The sequence below is a fragment of the Talpa europaea genome (assembly GCF_964194135.1).
Source record: "Talpa europaea genome assembly, chromosome: 10".
NCBI lineage: Eukaryota > Metazoa > Chordata > Mammalia > Eulipotyphla > Talpidae > Talpa > Talpa europaea.
The window spans coordinates 25,362,936-25,382,246 of NC_140077.1; positions in this window are offsets into that span (position 1 = coordinate 25,362,936).

Here is a 19,311-nt window from a genome sequence, read left to right on the forward strand (position 1 = left end):
CAGAACTCAGTCGCGTGTCTCTCGGGAGTCTGCAAGGGAGGCTGGGAAATACCTACTAGGTGTTTGACCAGGAGGAAAAGGAAACCAGGTTTAGCAAACTCATAGTCTCTACCATCCATAACAACTCAGCATTACCCTCAATTTACAAGTGAAAGTTTAAGAGACATGCCTAAAAGCACATGGTAGAACTGGGATAAATTCTCAGCATGGTAAGTTCTTGGTAGACCCCAAGAACCTGACCCTAGTTTCTTGGGTTTTGCTATGAGAAAAGAAACTGCCACTTCTGAGCACAGTCACTAAACCTGAGTGTTTCCTGCAATTGCAAGATAACATGTGGACATTACTGTTTTCAAGACTATAATGGAAAGATAAAAATGGAAATGGGGATGAACATGATATTGCGGTTATGTACTGTTTACCCACCAAAGGTGGAGGCCTGGCTCCCTGGCTTCCTCCTTGGGTGTTAGATGATAGAATTGAGTTCATCCTGTGCTGCTGCAAACCGTGTGCTATTAACCATTGCACCCTTTTCCTAAAGATTTTTTGAAGATTCCCTTGTTTAATAGCATCTGCTGGGATATGGCTGCAAAGGCATTTACCACATGCAAAGCTTGGGAGCAGGGAATTAGAACCGATGTTACCTCTTCCTATGCCATCGCTTTTATGTCCCACAGAACAGTGGTGACCCTAGTGTGTCACCTGGACTTTGGGTGATGCTTTAATTTCCCTGTTCTGTGTTCCAGCCATGTAGAATTATGAGTATCCCCAGTAAGCCCAACCTGTGCTCTGGCCATTGCACTCATTGTGCCTTCTGCTCAGATGGGTCTAGAATCACTAAACATTTATTTATTTTTTCTTTTTATGCCAAGGTGTTTCTTCCTTATGACCAGGGAGGAAGCCCAATGAAAGGATTGGTCTAAGCCAATCGTAGCCAGTCATATTCTCCTTGTCTCAGCCAAGGGCTTCCCTAACACCTTTTACCTAATTCTGCTACAGAACTAAGTAGTCTGTGTTATGTGAAGGCCAGACAAGGGAATGCTGCCCTCACCATCTGCAGGACTAGCTACTCGCAATGTGCTGTGATAGTGCTCTAGGGCCCGCCTGCTCTGCATGGCACTAAGTAGAGGTGGTGGATTCCGGTTCTTGCTTCAAATTTAAAACATAGTAGAAATAGGGGCCTCCCCAGTGGTGCAGAGGTTGAGTGCTGGGTTGCAAAGCTGCCTGCAGCCTCTGCGGCGCCGGTTCAATTCCCGGCTGCTCCCCGGCCACCGGAGGAGGGTCCCATGGCGCACAGACCTCTCCTGTCGTGCCCCTTGCTCCCCTCAGCAGTGTACTTTGTCATTCTGCCAGTTCTGCTCTCCGCTCTGGCTCTGGTGGGTTCTCTCACCCTCCCATGCTTTTGACTACCCAGTGCTTGTATGGATAAATAAATAAATCTTTAAAAAAAAAATAGTAGAAATAATACCTTCCCAGCGCATCTTGATTATATTCCAGAGAAAGAATGGTTACATTTTTAAATCTTGACCCCTCTGTATTGCAGGCAGTTCCCCAATAGCCTCCTCAATAGCCCTGCCTTTCTGTGATGTCTGTGCTCTCCTGACCCCTGAATGAATTCTGCATTCAGCTAAAGGTAAGTTACTGATGGCCCTGGGTCTCCTGCTACTGTGAGTTTGGTGACACTTTGCTTTCCTGTGTGCTCACTCCTCTTCCAATCCTTGAGGTTCTTCTTAAATGTTACTTTTTTTTTTTTTTTTAAGATTTATTTATTTATGCATACAAGAGCTGGGGTGTAGGCCAGAGGTATGGGGGGTGAGAGGATTCACCAGAGACAGAGTGAGGAGCAGAACAGGCGGATCCACTGAAATACACTGCTAAGCAGCGGGCAGGGGACAAACAACCATTATAAGGATTTGTAGGGAACATCCAGAGACCATCTCTCTCTGGGTCTACATTCAACCTCAGTACCTGGCACCAAACAAGTATATTTTTCTGGCGTCACAGCACTCAGGTGACACAGAATTTCCAGTTTATGCACACGCAGAACATGCAGACATGCAGGGGAGCAGCAGGCAAGACAGGAGAGGTCTGCTGCGCCATATGGGTCAGCTCCCTGGCAGGGTATTGAACTCGTGCTGCAGTAGCTGTGGATGGCTTCACAGTGGTGACTCTTATCCCCTTGTGCCACCAGGGAGGTCCCTTAAATGTTACCTTTTTGAATTCAAATGCAGAGTCTCTGTATCTCCAGGAAAGAGGGGAGTGAGGAAAAGCCTTCTGGGTACAGCGTGAGGCTGATGGCAGGCCTGCTGATCCAGCCCCACGGACCCCGTAGACTTGCTGTAGGATCAGCGTGTTCTGTGGGTGCATAAACTGGAAGTTCTGTGTCATCTGAGTGCTGTGATGCCAGAAAAACATACTCGTTTGGTGCCAGGTTCTGAGGTTGCATGTAGTCCCAGAGAGAGATGGTCTCTGGACATTCCCTGCAAATCCTTACAATGGTTGTTTGTCGTGGAATTGTAGCAACGTCTAAAATGAATAGACTGTCATTCTAGATAATGGAAGAACATTTTGGTTCCAATTGAAGCAACACAAAAGGCAGACAGAAGAACTCTTTGGTGAACTGACCCCACTTCCTGGTGTCTTCCTACCTGAGTCAATATTAACTAACTTAGCAGTTATAGACGAATCACTTTAAGTATCCACCCCTGGAGCTCTTGTTCTTATCACAGCACCTGCACACTAGCAAGAGTAGGATGAATTCTCCTGGTCAAGATGAAAACCCAGAATCAGTGTAGTTTGGTCACTAAAGCAAATGTGGCCTTAGTTTGTACCAGAGGCAGGTTGAAGCAAGATCTACCATTAGATTGATGAAATAAAACTCTTTTCCTTTAATATCTCATTTTCTTTTTCATATCTCCGATGTGCTAAACTCGTTCAATAAAATGTACACTGAAGGCTTGTTGTGTGCCAGCCGCTCTCGTCAGTGCCCGGACTCAGACAGAACAAGTGGACCCTGCCCTTAAGGACCTTCTTGACTGTGACCCGAAGTTCTGCTCCATTTTCAGACTCTTCCACTGGTGTCTGGCTGTGTTAGAGGGAATTCAAAAGAGCTTTAATGTTTCCCTTAGGGGAGCAGAGGGAGTGGTAGTAGTCCTATGGGTGGAGGAGAATTGCTACTTTGACACCTAGAATGGATGTCTTTGTTTTGTGTCTCTTGTCTCCATGTGAGAAGCAGTTGACTCCACTTATTATGCACTGTTGAGGGTGACCTTTCCATTTTTCTCTCTTGAAAATGTGCAATTTAATGTGAAGCATCTATTGGTGGACTGCAAGTACAAAACATTCTCAGAATAATGTGCTTGATTTTCCCTTGATGCAATTCACATTTATTAAGTGTCTTTTATAGTTAAGGCAGAGAGAAGGTGCTTCACATGCATTATCTCTTTTAGTCTCATTTAAACCTCCCCATTGCCTCTGATGGAAGCATCATTAGCCAGCTTTTATAGATGAGATAAAAGGGGGAAAAGGAAATGGTAGCTCAGGGCTCTGAAAAGTGCTAATTCACTTCCAGTGGATGAATAAGCTTATGATCTAGTTTCTATTAGACAGATTTTGGTAAACAATTTTAATATTAATACCTACCTCACATTTGCATAATCCTTTCAACTTTTCAAAGCACTGTCACCCTTTTCATATCTCCTGCTAGCCTGCTTGCTAATGCAGTCTAGAACTTTGGGATGGTGTCTTTTTTTTGAGCCTCAATCTCTGCAGAGGAATCTTTTTTTTTTTTTTTTTTTTTTTTTTTGTATAGCTGAACTCTAGGACTAAGCCAATAGAAATGTGCTTCCAGAAATTTAATCCACATCTTTATTTGCAGAGTCTCCCTGGATGGTGTAATCTGCTGCTTAGTACAAGCAGTGTACATCAGCACTCTCATACCAGAGCCTATTGCTATGGTTACATCTGCCCCCAGCATTCTCTAAAACTCTAGATTTTAGAAATTTAAGTGCCTTTACTGCTTTGTGCTTGTTTGGATCTTCCTGCCAGTCAGTTAGCCTCATTTAATAATAGCCAAAGAAAAAAGAGAGAGAAAAAAAAGCAAAAGAAGAAAAAAAGGTTTGTGTGCTTGTGCAGTGAGGTGTGTTTACTCTCAAAAAACCCCCCCAAAACCAGAAACCAAGCTAAAGGAGGTGACGGCAGATGAGGCTAAAGCAGGTGCTTTTTAATTGCTGCAGCTGGTGCCAAATGTTTGGCATAATTTTTCTCCTCATTTTCAATTATTCGCACTAGTGCTCATTTAACTTTTTAGCTGAAGCATCTGAGAAGAGTCTAGGAAACTTCTCTGTTCCTCTCCCTTTTACAGGAAAGCAGGCAGGCAGTTTTCTTACAAATATTGTAAGTAAATACAATCCTGAGGATTTTTTTTTTTGCCTCAAAAAAACCTCTGATTATAGAAAGGGAAACTGGCTTAACGACAATTTGACATTTTATTTGATTCAGCCAAAATTGCCATGATTGAATTTCTCATTTGTTTCAAAAGACTTGATTTAACTGTTCATTCTCATCTGTGATTTTGATTTCAGAGTTGTATGTCTGAGCCCCTAGATTCCAAATTGCTTTAAAAGCAGGTTGCTAAATTCTCAAGTTGATGTGCTATATTCATTTTGCTGTTTCACTTTTCTCCTTTAAGTGGTGAAAGGAAAATATTGGATGCAAAATATTGGATGCAAATTCTTTTATGCATTGTCATTCCAAAATGCAAAAATATTGGATGCAAGTTCTTTTATGCATTGTCATTCCAAAATGTTTATGAAGAGCAAACTGCCAAAACCTTAGGAAGAACAAACTGTGTGCCAAAAAACAATACAAAGAACTACTAGAGCTGCAAAGATAAATAAGAGAAGACATTTTCCTTTCAGCAGGTTTGGTCCCAAAAGGAAAGTGAAACAAGTACAGGAATAGTATAATGCAGTTCCTGGGGAATGGTAATAGGCTAAAGAAAAGCCCATGTAGATCAACGACTCTTGATGGCAGACCAAACGTAAAGAAGAAAATTTATTTTCCCCTTCCCTTAAGTAATTTGAGAATGCTATTCAATTACTTTAACACAATATTTGAATTTCTATGCATTTCTCATATCGTTATTGGCCCATCTGTCTACCTACTTACTTACCTGCCATCTATCTAAATATAATATAAATATAGATATAGATATCAAACTAGATAGTAGAGTTTTGAACTGAAAGATGTGGTTTTTTTAATGATCTATTTATTTTATTATTTTATTTTATTTATTTATGCATACCAGAACTGGGGTGCAGGCCAGAGGTACAGGAGATGAGAAGATTAACCAGTGACAGCATGGGGAGCAGAGCAGGCAGATCTACTGAAATGCACTGGTGAGGGGAGCAGCGGGTAATACGGAAAGGTCTGCTGTGCCATGTGAGTCAGCACATGGCCGGGGATCGAACTCTTGCCGCAGTGGCTGCTGATAGTTTGATAGTGTTGTGACTTAATCCCTGGGCTACCAGGGAGTCCCCCTGAAAGATGTGTTTTTTAATTTTGGAATTTTGTTTCTGGTTGTGTTTCAGAAAGGGAAAAGACAGAAAGGTTGGAATTCACAGAGGGCATTAGAGCCCTGGGTCTGGTCCTGTTTTCTGTGTTCCTGGGTCCTTGAGGGCACAACCTGGGTGATCCCCAAGATTCTTCTCAGTCCTGATGGTCTCCTGTCCCATCCTAAATGAACCTGACAACTGTTCCATAGGGAGCAAAGGAAATTGGAGGCATGAGAGAGTATCAGAGATTCCAGAAAGAAAGAGGGGTATTTGGGCAAAACACTTGATTTGCCTCTACTTTCTCTGTGCGTCTACTTTCTTTCCTATTTAAATGCCACAGCAGGCTTCCCTGGTGGCACAAGGGATTAAGATGCAACCTATGAGGCTGTCCGCAGCCACTGCAGCATGAGTTCGATCCCCCAGCTAACCAGGGAGCAACCCATATGGCGCAGGCAGACCTCTCCTGACTCGCCCGTTGCTCCCCTCAGCAGTGTGTTTCAGTTGATCTGCCTGTTCTGTTCCCCACTCTGTCTCCGGTGAATCCCACACCTCTGGCCTGTACCCCAGCTCTTGTATGCATAAATAAATAAAAATGTTTAAAAATAAATACCACATCATTTGTAGAAAGCCACAAGTCTAGAGACACTTGTGGTTTATTGTGGGTCTGATTCCTTTTAATTCCCAGTGGGTGTAGCAGAGACACAGGGCCTAGAAGAAAAATATCTAAAAGATCTATAAACTGATTAATGTTTATTCTGAGTTGTGTCCACAAATAAGTCTTGAAGGTAAATGAAGTGAGTTCTAAGGAGCTGACAGAAGGGAATGAGGGAAAGTGTGATGTGAGAGCAAGGAATGCCATGTCTCTCCATGGTTCTTTCCTGTCTATTTCACAGCCAGCAATCTGGTCCAGGCCCTAATTAACCACATGCCCATGGGTTGCTGCTGGTCCCCAAAGATTCCCTCCCTTCAAACTCTTCCTGTCCAATTCACACATTATTGTCCTTCTTCAAACACTCTGTTCACCATGTTGCTTTCCTGGGTAATGATTTCTTACCAGTCCCTGTTACCGGTCTCATGTCATCTCAACTCATTAGCCAGGGTTTGGGGTCCTTCATCCAGGAAGCATGTTATTCAAAACAGGAGATTTCACTTTAGCCTTGACCTTGGTAGCTATACAGTCCTATGGCTTTGGGCAAATGCTTAAACTTTCTTTTCTCATTTTCCTTATCAACAGAATGATTGGGGACTGAGGTCTCTAACTATAAATGATCTCCTGGAATTGCTGATCCAATATGATCACTCCTGTCTCACCGTCCCCGGGAGTGCCAAGATTCAAGGATGCTGGCCCACTTCCAAGAACATCTATACACTTGGCAGGCCTTGGAATCTAAGTTTTGGTTTGAAAAGGCCATCACCTATAATCCTCCATCATGTCCTTCTGCCCTAGATAAGTCAGTGGCCTCAAGGGCTCTGAGAAAATGCACGTGCTTCCATCCCATGTTCTCTGGTTCTGAGCCATTCCACTGCTGGAAAGCAGTTCCTGGTTCCCACTCCATCCCATGGCTTCCAACTCCCAGAATAAAGCCCATCTCTTCCAGAAGCTAACTCCACCTAACCATGGTGTTCCTTCCATGGTGGCAAGTTCAATAGGCATTTCCTTGACCCTAGTGACCTGTCTATGTATTTTAAGATTCCAGTCATTTCCCCAAATGTGCTTTTTAAAAATAAATGTCTATATATCTTTTATACACACACACACATACACACCACACACACAGTGACACTTAGATATTTGTAATTTTATATATTTAATATGTATATATTTACATAGTTCTGTAGGTTATTTTTTCATTCACCATTATATTATAGATATTTTCTCTTCTTGACAGTCTTCACAAGGCACTAATGAATGCCTTGGCACTCTATTAACTCTTCCTCTAATGTTGAGCAGTCAAGATTTTAGTCTTTCAGTATTATAAATATCTCAGAACACACAGCTTTTTCAATATTTTGAATTATCTCCCCAGGCAACTCAGATGTGCTGTTATTATAAGTCATAAGCTTTTTTACTTTCTCGTGGTGTGTTGTAGTTTGGCTTTTCCCGCACATCTCTAGTTGACCCTTTAGTCAATACCTACAATAGTCATCCCAGACCTCCTGGACCCTCCTTCAGCCTCCACCTACTCCCCCTCAGCCAAGGGCCTTGCCCAGGGCGCTATAGAGCATTGTCTCAAACATGTCTGCTCTTCAGCTTTTCCCTAGTTTGGTAGTTCTCAACCTTTAGGAGTAATGAATCACCCGAAGGATTTGTTAAAACACAAACGATGACTGGGGCCTACCCAGCATTTCTGATACAGTAGTTCTGGAGTGAACCCTAGAAATTTGTATGTGTAACAAGATCCTGGTGGTCCTGAAGCTGCTGGGTCAGGCCCTGCATTTAGTAAACTCCTGCTCTCTTTCTTTCATGGGAAATGGGTTATCCTCTCTAACTCCTGTCCACCTCACTATCTATCCTCTGAACCTCCTTCCCATCCTTTCCAGCACCAAGCTCCTACTTCTTCTAGAGCCTTCAGTAGCTGTGTCATTGGACCATCCTTTACTCCACCCTTCAGGCACTCTCTCTTCACTGCTATTTTAATAACCTTTTGCTTATGCATATTACCCATTCTTACTACCAGTCTAAATATCTTTCTTCCTGCTGCATATTTTCCTGAACTTGATCTTATAATCTTTCTGTCTCAGTGCCAGAGGTTACAAGCCAGGTGTGCCTGAGGCTTAGGAATATGAATTCTTAATAATCCCCCGAGGGATTCTGGTGTGTATGTTCCTAGAAATACACACATTTTGAGAAACAGTCCCTCTGTGTTGACAAAATTGGCTATTTCCTTTCTTTAAACACTTCCTTTCTGTTGCTAAGATACATTATTTTCCTGGTTCTGTGGACTCTCTAGGTCTGTGGTTCTATACATCTCCTGCATCCTCTCCTGCTCCCAGGCTCTGCCCTCTACTTTTTCTTTTCTCTGCTATCTGTCCCCATGAGCCTGTCTACTTGCAGTGCTCCAACTTGGGCAGATGGTTCCCAACCCAGCCCTTCTGGTGCCGGCCTCCTGGTGAGAGTTATGGAGCAGCGTGAAATGACTTCGGAGCTGTGATAAACCATTGCCAAAGGCCTGGACATAACTGTGAGGCAGGTGACATTGATCTAGGTGTCCCCCCCCCCAACCCGCCCCCGCCACCTCCGTGCCCTTGGTCTTTCCTCTTGCCCATAAGATCCCTGTGCTGTGCAGTTTTTTAATCAAATCAGTTCAGCAAAAGAGCTCATCCTTTTACACAGTCGCACTAATGTGTTAATTTCCTCTTACTCATTTGCATTTTTAAAGCCTTTTATCTCTTTTTGTGGGTTCAACTGTTGTTCATGTGTTGAAGACATTTCAGGCTTCACTTAGCAGATGGGGGATTTAGGGGAAAACTGGGACTAAAGAGGAAGGAGGGTTGGGAGGGGCCTGGTTAGGAGCTGGGAGGGCAGGATTTGATCCTTCTTGAGTTCTGCATACCCCGCCTGGGAGAAGCAGTCACTGCAGCTGCTGTAGACCTGCCCCTAGCAGCTCTGAAGGTGAGGACAGACTGCAGAGTTGTGGCTCCGCTGGCTTCCTCCACCCCCACACGCAGACGGCTGGCTCCTCTTATTCCTTCAAATCTCAGCTGAAATCTTCTCTCTTCTGAGCAGCCAGTGCTGACCATCTTACTTATATGAGCCACTCTTGGTGATTCCTGGTGTGAGCAGCTGTGTTCTTTCATAGTCTTTATCATAGTTTGAAATTATGCTGCTTATTTACTTATTTTTCCTGTTTCCATTTGGAGGATAGGCCTCCTGAGGGCAGGGAAGGGCCCATCAGGCCTTCATTTCCACTGCGTTCATAGCATAATGCTGGCTCATAGTACATATTAAATATTTGTAGCAGGAATGACTGGATAGCAGCACCTCCACCACCTGACACTTAACAGCTAGTCCTTGAGCAGAACTCACTGCCCCAGTAGTCATTCCAGTGCTGAAAGACTTGTAGTGACAAGAGAGCAGTGGGTTCCGCTCACTGCTGGGATGGGGTGGTCAGTGTCCTGGAGTGTGGCATCAGCAAAAATTATGAAAGATTTTGAAATAGGCAGCAAAGATTTCACTCCTGTGAATGGAGATCAGAATAAGCCTCCCCAAAATGCGCCACTTTGGCATGGGGGTTATTTTGAGCCACAGGCGATGATCCTGCAGGATGGCTCAAAAGAAACTTTTTCTTCTTCTTTAACTACCTAGAAGAATTTAGATAAGGGGGTGCCTCTTCATAATGAGATTATCAGAAACAACTTTTTACGGCCCATCTGTATGGCAGGGCAAATGTCTAATTACCAAATACCTGCTTTTCTTCTTATTGTCCTGTGAATTGTCCTCCTCACCCTGGAAGCTCTAGCCCCCTCCGTCCGTTAGCTCAGAGTGACACATATATTCACTTTGCCTTTCTGTCTTCAAACCTCTCATGTATGTCCTAGTGGGCAGCATACGATAGAGTAATACTTTCGATCAAACAAAACATTTTCAACAACACACTTTATTGCCAGAAATTACGTGGAATGTACATGATGCACAAGAACATTGTCAAATAAAAAAACAAAAACCAAATCTGGATTTAGTCAGGAGAGACTTTTATTCCAAAACATCATTGCAAGGACGTAAGACAATTGTAGTAGAGAACCTAAAAGTGTCTCAAGGGTCAGGGAAAAAGAAAAAAAGGTTTTCTTTTATAGAGAGATGTGAACAAGGCTAAAATGGGAAGTGGGATGAAAGGATGGTATGATCAGAGGACACTTTACGTTGAGGCCAGTCTGTCCTCAGGAAGGGCTATGTGCTGACTCAGGCTGAGGGTGGGCCAAGGGTCAGGGCTTGGAAGAAGGAGAGAAACAACCAAAGTTTGGTTAACAAGCATTTTATTCCAGTGGGATGAGCAATTCAACTTATCGTTTATGAGGTAAAGAATGGGAATTAGAAAAGTCTCTGTTTAGCCTTGGCATGGGTTAAACAGGGGGCATCTAAATTCATTTATCTAACTTCATATGTGAAAGAGTGGTTCTTTGTAAGCATTTTTCCAGAATGTAAAAACAGGGAGTGGTGGTGGAATCCTTTAATAGTCACTGTTTTCCAGGAGCAAAGGGCTCAGGTAAAATTCAACATTGTTGGGCCTCCCTGGTGGTTGAGCGCAGTGCTGTGAAGCTGTTCACAGCCTCTGCAATGCCGGTTCGATCCCCGCCGGCCTCGGAGCAACCCACATGGTGACCAGACCTCTCCTATCTCACCCGCTGCTCCCCTCAGCAGTGTATTTCAGTCCTTCTGCCTATTCTGTTCTCTGCTCTGTCTCTGGTGAATCCTCTCACGCTCCTGCGCATCTGGCCTGTACCCTGGTTCTTGTAAAAATAAAATCTTAAAAAAAAAAATTCGACATTGTCAGCATGTTCCGGGATATGACTTCCTTCCCTCTAATTTGGGTGGTACCTTGGTCCTCTCAGTCAGTAGATGTGCGGTCCAGGCTGTGACCACTCCCAGCCCTCCTTCCAGGGTGTTTAAGGCTTTTGGTTCCTCCCTCGAAGGAATCCCTGATCCTGAGTTACTAGGAACCTGTTTATCTCTGAGAGATGCTTTTCAGACAGTCTCTACCTTTGCTTCCAAACTACCACCAAAGCCACAGTTCCAAAGGGAATGCACTTGGAAATTTGCTTCCTATGGACTCAGTTCAACTCACAGAAGTGTTTTGTTCCGTGTGGTATTTTGCTTTTATTTTTAAGCTTTATCTGGATGTCAATACTGAAAATTAGAATTTTAAATCTAAAAATCCAGATTTCTAACATCTCTGGAAAAATAGATTGCTCTAGCAATTCTGGCCTACATTTCTATTATATTCCTCCTACACTATTTAACAAAGTTCCTTCAATAAAGTGTGTCATTGAGAAAGTTCTATTTATGAATTGAACTATCACTTCTGATGCTGTAGCTTTTAGACAAAGTCAGGAGGGGCATGTGCTCTCTGTGTCCTGTTTACCACTGTTTCCCTGAGCTTATTCAGTTGTTTATGTTAGCTTTGTGTGTTTATTTCCATTTCCTACCACCAATTATCACCTTCAGTACCAGGACAACTAGTCAGAGAAGTTTTACTTTCAGAGAATATGTTGATTAAGGTATCATTAAGAAAATTGCTTACTATTTATGGATAGTTGCTTGACCACATATAAATAATGACATGTATCCTTAAATATGCAGCTGACTTAGTTCACTGGATTTTTTTCACTAGACTGTACCAGCACACTCTCTACATAGCAATTGGGTTCTTAAATTATGAAATCATGTGATATGGCCAATACCTACTTGATGCTTGCTTACACCTTATAAAGAGAGAGGGGGGCCTCCCCGGTGGCGCAGCGGTTGAGCGCTGTGTTGCGAAACTGCGCGCGGCCTCTGTGGCGCCGGTTCGATCCCTGGCTGCTCCCTGGCCACCAGAGGAGGGTCCCACATGGCGTGCAGACCTCTCCCGCCACCCGCTGCTCCCCTCAGCAGTGTACTTCGGTCCTTCTGCCTGCTCTGCTCCCCGCTCTGGCTCTGGTGAATTCTCTCACCCTCCCGCGCTTCTGACTGTACCCAGTGCATGTATAAACAAAACAAACAAACAAACCAGCAAACAAATAAATAAAGCATGCCTCTATTAAAAAAAAAAAAAAGGTTTTTAAAAAAAAAAAATAAAGAGAGGGACTGCTGGGGTACGTTGGGGATTGTAGTCAGTCTGGGGAGGACATTCTGCCCTTTCTTTGGATGTGAAGTCAGTGCCATTCATAGCACAGGGTTAATTAAAGCTGTGTTTTAAGCATTTTGAATACAAAGTCCTATCTCCCAAGCTTTCCTGGTTTTCCTTCTTTCAGGGCCAGGGATCCCTCCCTAGGGCTTCCAGAACTTTATGGATTTTTTCCTCCTACTGCCCACAACATCTTTTTGTCATGGCCTATTTCTGCTTCTGTGTCCCACTTAGAGCTGGAAACTTGAAGATGGAAATTATGTCATTTCCATGATTATAATCCAATGCCTACTTAATCCTCAAGAAAGATCAAGAAATGTAGAACCGATTAACCATTATTTCATAATGAAATATGATTCCTCACTTTGCACATTCCCAAGTCATGAAATCTTTGTGCCCACAGATATTACATGACCAAAAAAAAAAATGCTTCTGGTTCCCAGTGGTAATAAGTGTTGCTTATCTTTTCTTCTCATCTTATCTAATGGGGTGTCCCCTGTCACTTAATCATAAGGCTCCTTAGCCACTACTGCTTCAAAGACATCCTGTCTCTGTCCTTATCTTCTGGGAACAGGTCTAAAATGCCAATCAGTTCATTTGGCTAATTGGCATATTGCTCTGTTTCCACTTTGCTTCCCAGTGTCCATCCAGCCACAGTATTCCTGCTCTGGCAGCTTCTTCCAGGCACTTCCAGGAGCAAGTGACTGCCCTTTGACCAGCTTGCAAAAGATAGTTGTTAGACTGCGTCTCTATTCATGGACCCAGCTTTACTATGGAGGTTGTAGAGCTGCCTTCTGCCAGAGCTTGGCTTATAAATGAACAGAAAGTACAGGACGACCTTGCCAAGAATTCAGAGCCCTGGTGCTTTCAGTCCTTTGGGTGTTGACTAGAGTCTTTCTCAGCACTTACTGAACCCTCTGTCTGACTCCATGTCAATGCCTACAGGAAATTTGTCATTGACTATGTAGGCTTTTGCATAGCATGGTTTCTGAGGCTCTAGAAAATCCCACCTATACATACTCCACCCTATTTTGTTTGCCTGGAATACTTTAATTGCCAAAACTTCCCATTTACCAATTAGAGTTAGAGTTTTAAAAACTTCAGTGTTAACCTTTTATTGAAGTTGAATACACATATGTAAAAGTGTACAAATCATAGGTGTAAATGAACCACTCATATAACAAATGCCAGGATCAAGAAACAGAGCATTATCATTTTCCCAAAGTCGCTTTGTTCCAACTTCCTTTCGATCCTTCTAGGTCCCTCACTTGTGCCCACCAGGGAAACTACTGCGCTGATTTTTAACAGATAGGTTGCTTTTGTTCTTTGTATAAATGGAATGATGACCGATGTATTTTTTTGTATATACAATGTTTCTTTTGTTCAGCACTAGTGTATGAGATTCATCCATGCTATTGCATATAGTTGTAGTTTGTTTATTTTCATGGCTGTATAGTAGTTCACTGTGTCAAGCCACAATTTCCTTATCTACTCTAATATTGATGGAGTTTCTTCCAGTTTTTGGCTCATGCAGAGTTTTGTTATGAACTTTCTAGTTCAGGTTTTTTGTTGAACATATGCATACCTTTCTATTGAAAACACACTGAGTAGTGGGATATATGAGACAACAGATATCTTTATACCTATAATTATATCTATAATATCTATCCATCCAGCACTGGTAAATATTATCATATACTTTCAAGATTATTTCACTGAGTTGTATTTCCACCAGCAACATATAAGAGTTATAGTGATGCCACATCTACATCAGCAATAGATCTCTCTTCCACTTATCCATTCTGGTGGGTGTGTAGTTGTCTGCATTGTTTCCTTAATTTGCATTTCTATAACACTTCTTAAAGAAGCCATTTCTTTCTACCCTTCTAAGTTCTGGGCTGGAGCTCTGTAACAAAACAAAAGCTCAAAAAGAGAAAAGCATATCATTTAATGTAAGTTCTGCTTGGCAAATATATTTACCAAAACTTTTTCTTTATAGAAAACTAAGACTCAAAAGAAATAGCCAAACCTGAGCATTTTTATGCTATTTTTTTTCTTTTAAGATTTATTTATTTATTTATACAAAAACTGGGGTACAGGCTAGTTTTGAGGGAGGATGAGAGGATTCACCAGAGACAGAGTGGGGGAAAGAACAGGCAGACTGATGAAATACACTGCTGAGGGGAGCAGCAGCCGCGACAGGAGAGGTCTGCTGCACCATGTGGAACCCTCGCCAGCCTGGGGAATCACACCAGTGGTGTCTGCTGACAGCTTCATGGCGCTGCACTCAACCACCTGAGCCATCAGGGGAGGTCCCTATGCTAGTTTTGATGAAGAGTGGAAAGTCATGGGAAAATGTGATGGGATGTAGGCAAGGCTTGTTAGTTCAATTCTTCTCCTACAGATTCTTCTCATCTTCAGAGATAAATATGCTTCTTTTCTCCAGATGTAGAGAAAGTACCTCTTATATAAGAGTCTTAAGATCTGCTTCAAGGGAGGTGGGAGAGGCCAGAGAGGCTTTCCTGCTCCTGCATTTCTCAAATTCCTTTTACTTGACGTAGTCAATATGCGAAGGTGCCATATTTTGGGGGACTGTGTCTTGAACTCTGTCAGTATCTTGTGCTATAGAAGGTAACATGTACATACTACAGTAATCTTACCTAGTCTATGGGAAAGATTGGCTATGAAAGCCTTCTCCTTCACCTAAACTGAGTTTGAAGGATAAGTAAGAGTTGGTCAGGCAAAAAAATTGAGAAGGACCATTCAAGGTGAAGGGGAGAGTAAATTTGAGGAGGCATTCATGTGGAGGAAACAAAAAAAGGATGGCTGAGATCTCCTCAATGTTGTGGGGATTAAATGAGACAGCAGATGGTTCTGGTTATCTATTGCTATGTAACAAACCACCCTTAAACTTAGTAACTTGAGGCATTTTTTTTTCTTCCTGATCTGTAATGGGATAGGGTGTGGTGGTTAGGACTCACTCGACACAACTCATCTCTGCTGTATTCTGTGTCAGCTGGGGATGAAAAGAGCCAGAGGGCCAGGTAAAGTTTCTATCATTGTTTTTTGCAAGCTAATCTTGGAAGTCACTTAGTATTACTGTTTTTATAATCACTGGCATGCCTAGAATCAAGTCTGGGATTGTAAGTATAGGGTTGCCATGTAGGAGGTAAGTGTCATCTCATAAGAACACATTTAATATGTTAAAAGCAAGATGACATGCCTTAAGTGGAGTTACTTTTGTTAGGCCCCAAAACCTAAGACTCAGTTTTTATTCTCCCAGAAATGGAAACTTAACCCAGTCAATCAGGAGTCACCTGAACAGCAATAATTTAGTAATCAGCCTCATAGACCCCTGCATCCCTTAAAGGAAACCAACATTTTTTTTGGGGGGTGGGGTGGGGGGGCAGTATAACTTCCTTGTTCCTGCTGTCTTCTAGCTATAAAACTCTTCATTTTGAAGTGTTCTTCAGAACTGCTTTCTATCTTCTAGATTAGATAATGTTCAAATAAACTTAAAAATTTAATATACCTTATTACCTTTTAGTAAATGAGATATATTGATGTGATCATTTTTGGAAAATGTAATCTGCAAAAAACTATAAAATATTAGCAGAATGCAAGCTTAACGCTTGAATTAGAAATATTACTTCAACATCACTCAACTTCTCTTACTGCCATCACATACCTGTCATAGTATTTTGTTGCTATATTTGAGTTACACAGAATTTGAGGACATTCAATTTTTCATACTCATTATTCAACAACACACATTACAGATTGGGAGCCACAGGTTCATGCCATTTGCTAGGCTCTTAACACATGACAGAATATACTGCTACCATTCCACATATTCTTTCTAGTCAACCTTTGAGAATAAGGAGTAGCTTTTATACATATTCATACCTTTGAGGACTAGGGCAGTGCCCTGCCCAGAGCAGGCCTTTAATAAATACTTGAATTTAAGATAAAAGTTTTAGTGAGCTGTAATTACTAACATGAGATTTTGTGGTCACGTAGGTTTTCTAGACTGTATTAATTGTTTTTGTTCAGATCATGTGACCTAACCATAACATATATGTTCTGTTCTTTACCTGTCAAAAATTCCTGCTCAAGGGGTAAATGTAAATCTTTAACTAAACACTCTGATAGCAACAGATCTTAAATTCTTAACATGTTAGAACCAGGAGTGCTTCCCACAAAATCAATTAGTTTAAAAGAGAAAAAGTACAGAAGAGGGTGGGAGTGAGGGACTGAGTCTTGGAGAAAAGTCAGTACTGTCCTGTTCTAAACCCCAATCAGTTCTTTAAGTCTTGTGTTTCCATTTCTCTTGTGCAAAGTGAGGCTAATAACAGAGCAACAGAGGCTCTTAAGATTTCGTTCACTGCTATGGGTAAAACAGGATGTGTTTACCATTTACTGTCAAAGATAGAAGTGGGGCCTTGAACTGATCAGCATGTTATCTACTGAATAGTGCAAAAAGATGTAAAATGATGTATGTATTAAGTATAAAGATTTAAAAAAAGTATAAAGATTGTCTCTAAAATGGGTCCACTGTAGAAGCAGAGGCATGAAGATCTCATTCACTGCAATTCAATTTGACAAATACTTAATTAGCGCTTGTGATTTTGGAGACAGTGCTAGATACTGAGGAGGAAGCAAAGATGAACAGCATCAGCCTCAGGGAGACAAGACATGAGCCTGGTAACTAGACTGCAAGCAGAATAGGGCTGTCATAATATAGAAAAGGTAAAATACAGGAAGAACCTGGTGGAACTTAAAATAACTTTCCTGCCTGATTTTTTCTTTTTTAAAGATCTATTTTGAATCCCTTTTCACATGCCAGGCCACTTCTCTGCAGAGAATCTGCGACTCTGTGAAATCTCCCCTCTGCCCTATTCTTCTTAACTTCAGAAATTCGACGAACATCTCTGCCACCAGATCTGCATTTGGAATGGTATCTATTGTGTGGGTGGTGAAACGATGGAAAGTTATTTTTGTTCTAATTATGAGAACTGTTTCACTGGGAGAAGGAGTGGGAGGAGAGGCAGATCTGAGACCCAGGCTCTCAGCAAGGATGCTCCAAGGAGGCGTTACTAAGGTTACTAGAAAGAGGACGGCAGTGATATTCAGGCAGGGTTTTTTCTAAAACAAAATATATTTTAGTGTGCCATACGATATTAAATGCTGAGCTCCCTAGAGCGGTTGAGGGGGGCGGGGGGAGGGGGGAGGCTCAAGAAAAAACTAGGGACTGCGACTTGGAGGAAGTAGGAAATCTCGCCTTCTCGGCCTTGTTCTTCCGGCGCCTTTGTTTCCAGGGGATGCTCTAGCTGTTGCACCCGGTCGCCGCTCCCGGCGACGGTGCCATTTAGGCGTGACACGCGGCCGGACCGGACCGGAAGCGGCGCCCTTCAGGACCCGTAGGGAGAGGCGGGGAGCGGGAGGCGGTGTTGGTGGGGAGGGTGAGCTGCCAGCCAGACAGGCCAGCCTTGCAGTGGCTCGCTCAGGCCTTGGATCGTCGCTACAGCCCCCGGGAAAGGAGGAGACGAAGATCCAGGGGGCGAAGTTGGCAGAGTAGGAAGGAAGGGAAGGGGTGTGTGAGAAGGACCTTGACTGTATTTGGGGTCGGGGATAAGGACTTAGAAACTTGTTTATCAGATGTTATTAGTTGATTCTCTTTCTTTTCTTTTTGGATGACAGACTCAGGAGACACCCGGAGTCTCACTGCTCGAGTTTCTCTCGGCCCTTGTCAGTTGATTCGTAGTCTGAAGTGAGTGAGCGCTTTAGTTCCACCACCGACTTGAGATGGGTGTAGGATGGAGGAAACCTCCAGTGAGGGGGAGGGCGAACAAGGTTAGGAAGTGTTGTCCTGGGGTGAGGAACAAGGTTATGATGATGATAATGTAACATTTACAGGGATTTACTGTATCAGACACTGTTCTAAAGCCCTTTATATATAGTAACTCATTTAACATTTAGTCCAGTGAGGCCAGTAGTCTCCTTAGCCTCATGTTATTGCTGGGGAAACTGAGGCTTAGAGAGGCTAAAGAACATGCCTGAAGTAAGACAAATGAAAAGTGCAAAGCCAGGATTTGAATTCTGGTTGGCTGTTTGCAGAGCATATCTCTAAATTCTGCACAATGATGTCCCCCATCAAGATGTGAAGAGAGCAAGAACATAGGACAAGAAGTGAGAGTCTGGTATGGCTTGAACCAATGTTTTAATACAGCTGAAGCAAGGTGTTGAACTGATAAAGGGTGTGAGATCCAGGTGTGTTTCTAAGGTGATGACATGAAAGCCAACCTCCAACTCCAACCTTGGCTAGGGCCTTTCCTTATATAGAAATCTGTGGGACAGGTAAGAGGCACACACCTAAGTTTGAAAATGGAGTCACAGAAACATTACAGACTCATACATAAGATTTAAGGATTATTTTATGTAGCCAACTTGTTTATCAGATGAATCCCAAAGAGATGAAATAACTTATTCAAGAAAGTCAGGACTAGAGACATGTCTTATGTCTTAGTCTCAGTGAAATAAAGTTTAGGGAGTTCGCTATTTCTTGTTGCACTTGCTATAGTGAATATTAAAGTTTAAGCTGTATTATTGATTGGTTGACCTGGACTGCTTCCTTTTAGCCATATGAATTGGGTATTTATGGCATCAAGTAGTCAAATAATTCGTTCATCCCCTTCAATATATGCCCTAATGTAGTGCTGAAATCAGGAACTTGTTCCAACACAGCTGTGATAATTGAAATCTTTCAGCATTTTTAAAAATTTCAATTAAAAAACAGAACATCATAAAAAATAGAACAAGTTTAAGTTAACTAGGCCAAAGAACAAGGTAGTTTATGTTGAAGAAACTAGTTTTTTTTTTAAAGGAAATTTCCACATATGTTGAAAAAAATAACAGGAAAAATTTGATCAATTGTT